This window comes from Strongylocentrotus purpuratus, unplaced genomic scaffold, assembly GCF_000002235.5.
Source record: "Strongylocentrotus purpuratus isolate Spur 01 unplaced genomic scaffold, Spur_5.0 spur5_scaffold_19, whole genome shotgun sequence".
Lineage (NCBI taxonomy): Eukaryota > Metazoa > Echinodermata > Echinoidea > Camarodonta > Strongylocentrotidae > Strongylocentrotus > Strongylocentrotus purpuratus.
Window position 1 is genome coordinate 1,336,243 of NW_022145604.1, and position 6,053 is coordinate 1,342,295.

A 6,053-nucleotide genomic window follows, 5' to 3' on the forward strand; every position below is an offset into this window, starting at 1 on the left:
TCGGGATTAACCAGAAGTCCGCTTGCGATCTGTTTAAACTCTCGTAATTTTTACCTCTCAATAGATAGATTAAATATTATAGATTAAACAAAAACAACCTTTTGTTGTCATTATTGAGTAATTTCTCCCTTGTGACGAAAAAGCTATACCCTTTTCACCATATTTTATTAAGTCTTAATTCTTTTAGACTTTCTCATAAGAAATGTACAATTTCCCTAATGATTGTCCCCATTGTTTCTTTCCAAAGTCTTTCTCGCTCTATGTCTCTCTGACTGGTTCCCTGTCTGTCTCTCTGTCTCTGTCTTTCTTTGTCCGTTTTTCTTCTCTCTCTCTCTCTCTTTCTCTATTTTCTTTGTCTGTCATTCTGTATTTCTCGCCTTTTCTTCTAAATAGCATTCAATTTATTGTTTACAATCTAAATATAACAACATTTTAATTTTAATCGAAAATAATTCTACATGTATTCCATGTTTTACGTTTTACGACCTTGATAGTAACACACCCACAGCATCAAGCCAGGGAGCAGAGAACTTTTTAGCGCTGCCGCTACATAACCCATCATTCCGACTTTCTGATCAGTCAATATAAACAAACACATTAAGTCTACTTAAATACGACTGAGCCTGACAAAGGACCGAATTGGGTAAGATACGAGCTTTCAAAAAGAAAGAGATTTGATATCCTTTCATCAGGAGTGACACGCGAGGCTGATATTGTGAGTGAGACCTGAAAATAGAATATACATCAGTGCCTGTATTCAGCAATAGATACTGACCCCTCCAGGGGACAGAACTAATAAAGAGCTTCAGCTTTTCCTAAGTATTTTTTCCAAAACTTAAACATGGGGTTGAAGCTTTTTGACATTCATCGAGGATCGGTTTGCTTTCCGTTTCTTTTTCTTGTGTGGGTTATAACTATCACAAATTCACAATCCTAGTTTTACAACGGAGTCCTAGAATTTATTCACTTTGCTTGTATCTGCAGAGAGTTAGAAAGTGTCGATATGAAAGACATATGCACTCCTTGCTGTCAAGTGGTATAACAAACGAATCATTATACTTCTATTTTTATAGATTAAAACATTGTAAAGGCGAAAGGCTTTTAAGTGATCGTAACAAACGTTTTTTCTTCTTCTTATTGTTACCATGCTAGTTGTATCCTTTGAATAGATTTAAATTGGTTCAACCTTCCTTTCAACATGCAATCATAGTTTATCCCGTGCCTATCTTAGAAATGAAAAAAAAAATGAACTAAAGGTGTGAACATGGTATTAAACCACATCTTGGTTGAACTGGATTTAAAAATATGTTCCTCACTTGCTGAGGGAAAAGTAAATAATAGTGATCATCGAAGGAAGAAATGAATAACGCATTATAAAGATACAGAGACCATGGACAATTTCGTGTATAATGATCGACTACCTGTGACAGGATAATCAATCTATTCTAATAAAACAAATTTAACTTTCTATCCTCCTTTATTACATATTTCTCTTGACACCCCCTCCCCTCATCTCCCTAAAAAGAATGATCGTGGTGAGAGATGAGGGGAGCTAAATAAATACTGAAACGAATAAAAACCAACGAAGTAGAGTTGAAATGAAGTTGAAACAGAGCTGGTTGCAGATGATGTATTGAAGCGATGACGAAAACAAGATAAACATATATCGAATGACAAAAGTGTTAAACAAACTTTTTTTAGTCAAATGAGAAGAAATATCATATTTGGTAACTTAGATCAGAGCTAAATACATATAGATAAAAAGTACAATTAGATTACCCTTGGAAAGTAACACGTAAACGTGGGCTAATGCGATTAAGAGGGTGTTTGAAACCAAACCCTATGTACGTTCTAGATTCTAGAGTTTCTTGAACACTAAAGGAATAGGTGGATATCGACAGAATGTGAAAGATTAATAACAACAATCCTGACAGAAAACCTGAAAAACGATCACCTTAGAATTTAAAAGTTATCTGAGATTGTGATTTACTTAGATTTGATTGATTGAGAGAGCATACAGCTCTCGTTTATTATATTCTTCCAATATGTACAATTACAAAACAAACAAATTAACAGTATGTCATGCATAATTTCATGTTTACATCGATTACATTTGACAACAGAGAAATAGATACATTTGAGCTAGTAATACAAATAAATACAAAGAAATGAAAGAAAAGGGTGTCCCGAAAAACCCTCAAGGGCTTGTTAGGAGGGGATCACCAGAGAGACAAAAAAATTGTTTATATATATTAAAACAAAAACATAAACAAAACAAAATAAAATAACAGTTGTATACAAATGCATCATACTAACGACAGGCTGAGGGGGTGTGGCTGTTGCGACGCCACACTCCAGCACTCAACAAAGCCGAATGACAAGATAATTTACGTTATTTAATTTGATACAAAGGTGAGTTCTGGTTTAAAAAAAGAATCAAACGAAACATACACTGAATGTTCAAAATTACTAATAAATGTCATTTGCCAAACAATTTTGGTAGAAATTGCATGGCTGAGTAATGAGCATAGAAAGATTAGGAAATCAAGGTCAGTAGCCCCGACACCATTTGTGTAGTCCCACATACATCTTTCCGTGTACAGTGCTTGTTACTTTAACAAGACTGGGCTAAATTTATTATGATTTTGATGACTCCAGAACTTTGCAGTACACGCCAATACTTACATGCTACGTGATCAACTTTTTCTGATCCATTCCACACATTTTCTTTCACAATGCAATCGGATGACCAAAACTCACCTTTATCTTTAATGCTAAGTTTTGCCAAAAAGTAGATATATGTAAGTACAGACTTTCTATGAGCAGCAAGCTTAATTTATCACATGTTTCAATTATTTTAATATCAGTGATCTGTACATTTGTAATCAAAGATTACATTCAGCATTGAATTGGAAATTCCTTGGAAAAGATTGGCTCTTTAACAAATCTTGGTGCTGTGTTCTACACCCTTCCATGATAAATGTTAACACAAACGGATTGTCTTATCTAATGCGGCCTACACAGTCCAATGCTTCTTCCACACCTTTAGTTGATTAAGATGGTGGATGCTCACAACTTCTCCATTAGTTCCACATCTTCGGTAGACAAGCAACTATATGTAACCGATGAGGGCGCTGTAGACTTTTCTCCATTCGACGACATTGAGAGATTGATAGTATTGTGATATAGACTACTATATAGTGGTTGGAAAGACACTGTGTGTTTGTGTGTGTGTGAGGGAGAGAGAGATGAGAGAGAAAGAGAGAGAGAGAGAGAGAGAGAGACAGAAAGAGAGGTGGAGAGTGGGAGCAAGTGAAAGGGGAATTTAAATGGAATATGCATAGGGATATAGGGACATAAAAAGAGAGTTGAGTTGAGTTTATTTTATTTATACACGGTTAAAGCCCGAAACAGTTCGCAGTCAGGGCCGTGCTGATAAAAAGCAACATAATCATGACATATAACCAAAACTAATATAACACTGACAAATTTACAACCATAACACAACAATAAAGAAAATAAGCTAAAAACACATATCAGTTAATTAAGACTATATTGATAGGCCTAAAAGATAAACATTTTAAATAAGTTATAATCATCAAAATCTCTGTCGGTATATATATATATATATATAGTTTTTAAAAAACATAGTGTCAATAGATATTAAATACGTTAAGAACATATGTATGTATTTATGTTAAATATTAAATAATTAAAAACTTTAAAACAAAAACAAAATTAAACACAATATGCATGTAACATGTACAAAACTATGCATTACTCATATTATACTTTTGAAATTAGGACAAATTCGTATTCCATATTGTGTAGAAGTAAAAATGAAGTATGGAATAATAATAAATATCTAAGAACATATGAAAATGGATCAGTTTAATCTTACATAAACACTTTTAAAAAAGTTACCATCTCCCCCACACAGTCTTATTTCGTATTACGACAGCTTTGCCTTATTCAGTATAGCACCCATATGACAATAGGCCTACTTTGAACCATGCAAAACATATATTTTTTTTAGCACTGATCATAATGTATTCAACTGTTATATTCTCTCTATGAATTTGCTTAAGTCATATCATAAAACACTTATTTTTCCACATCCATTACCCACTTCCGTTATCCTACCATCAATATTCTTTGATCTAAGGTGTACCTAAGTACTATTTTTAATGACTTTGTAATACTATTGTATTTTGTGCAGTATCCTTGTGTTATTACTTATTTAAATTGCACTCAATTCAGCCAAAAGGCTGCCATGTACAATGTTTTTATACCACAATGAATAAATCATGATTTAGCACCTTGTACATCATGTGGCAAGTTATTCCATGTTAAAGCCCCTCTATATTTAAAGATTTGTTTCATAGTCTCAGTCTTTGGTCTTATTTTTTTCACATTAAACAGACTTGAACGTATATTGTATGTATCATGTATGGTCAGCAGATATAAACCTGCCTACTAAATATTCAGGAGCTTGTTTTGAGACAATCTTATACATCATAATTGCTAAATTATTTGTTCTGCTATTTTCAAGTGTTTTCCAGTTTAGACTTGTTAAATTTTCATCTGATGAGGAATATGACAGAGAGAGAAGGAGGGGGAAAGAGTGAGGGATAGACAGAGAGGGAAAGAGAGAGGGAAAGAGAGAGAGAGAGAGAGAGTGTGAGAAATAGAGAGAGAGAGAAAGAGAGAGAGAGAGAGAGAGAGAGAGAAAGACTAACAAATAAACCATCCATATAAAAGCTGAATATAATATTGTTATTATTAAACAAATCGCAATAGAAGGCTTGATACCTGACGTCATTGTCTTGGGTAACTTCTTTGCTAGTTCCACGCCTTTTGTTGACAAATTACATCATTTTTGGACGATGGTGGCGCTCTAGAGGGGGAGGGGTAAATCGAATGAGGGATAGGCAGAGAGGGAGAAAGAGAGAGAGAGAGAGAGGGGGAGAGAGAGGGGGGGGGGAGAAAGAGAAAGGGAGAGTGGGGGCTAGTGGAAGAGGAAGTTAAATGGAATATACTTAGGGATATAAGGACATAAAAAGAGAGATATATGACAGAGACAGAAAGAGGGGCAAAAAGAGTGAGGGGTAGACAGAGAGGGAGACAGACAGAGAGAGAGAGAGAGAGAGATTGGAAGAGGGAGAGAGGAAGGGGGGGGGGTAGGAGACCAACAATAAACACAACTCAATAATGGGACTACCTGACTACTGACGTCACACTCTCGGGTAACTTCTCCGGTAGTTTCACATCTTCAGTAGACATGACATCATTTTTAGACGATGGTGGCGCTGTATACTTTCTCAGTTTGTAGCCCTTGACTGAACTTTTTACAAAATTATGAATTTTGAGGTAAAAAGAAGATTGCGAATGACATTGACTAAGGGCGACAATGGACAAAAGAAGGGGGGTTTCAGAGAAAGAAACTGTATTTTTTGACAGTTTTACATCTTCCTTAGATGATTAAAGTTGGTATAAAATTATCATTCTTTTTAATTTCACAATTATAATTAGGATTCTCTCTCTCTCTCTCTCTCTCTCTCTCTCATTCTGTCTCTCATTCTGTCTCTCATTCTCTCTATCTCTCTCTCTCTGTCTTTATATCTCTCTTTCTCTGTCCCTACCTCCCCCTCTCTCTCTCGCTGTCTCTCTCTCTCCTCTTCCACTCCTTTATCCTTACCATTCTCTCTCTCTCTCTCTCTCTCTCTCTCTCTTTCTCTGTCCCTTCCCCCCTCTATCTTTCTCTCTCTTCTCTTCCACTCCTTTATCCACACCACTCTCTCTGTCTCTCTCTTTCTCTGTCCCTTCCCCCTCTAGTTCTCTCTCTCTTCTCTTCCACTCCTTTATCCTTACCATTCTCTCTCTCTCTCTCTCTCTCTCTCTCTCTTTCTCTGTCCCTTCCCCCTCTATCTCGCTCTCTATTCTCTTCCACTCCTTTATCCACACCACTCTCTCTCTCTCTCTCTCTCTTTCTCTGTCCCTTCCCCCTCTATCTCTCTCTCTCTCCTTCTCTCTCTCTCTTCTCTTCCACTCCT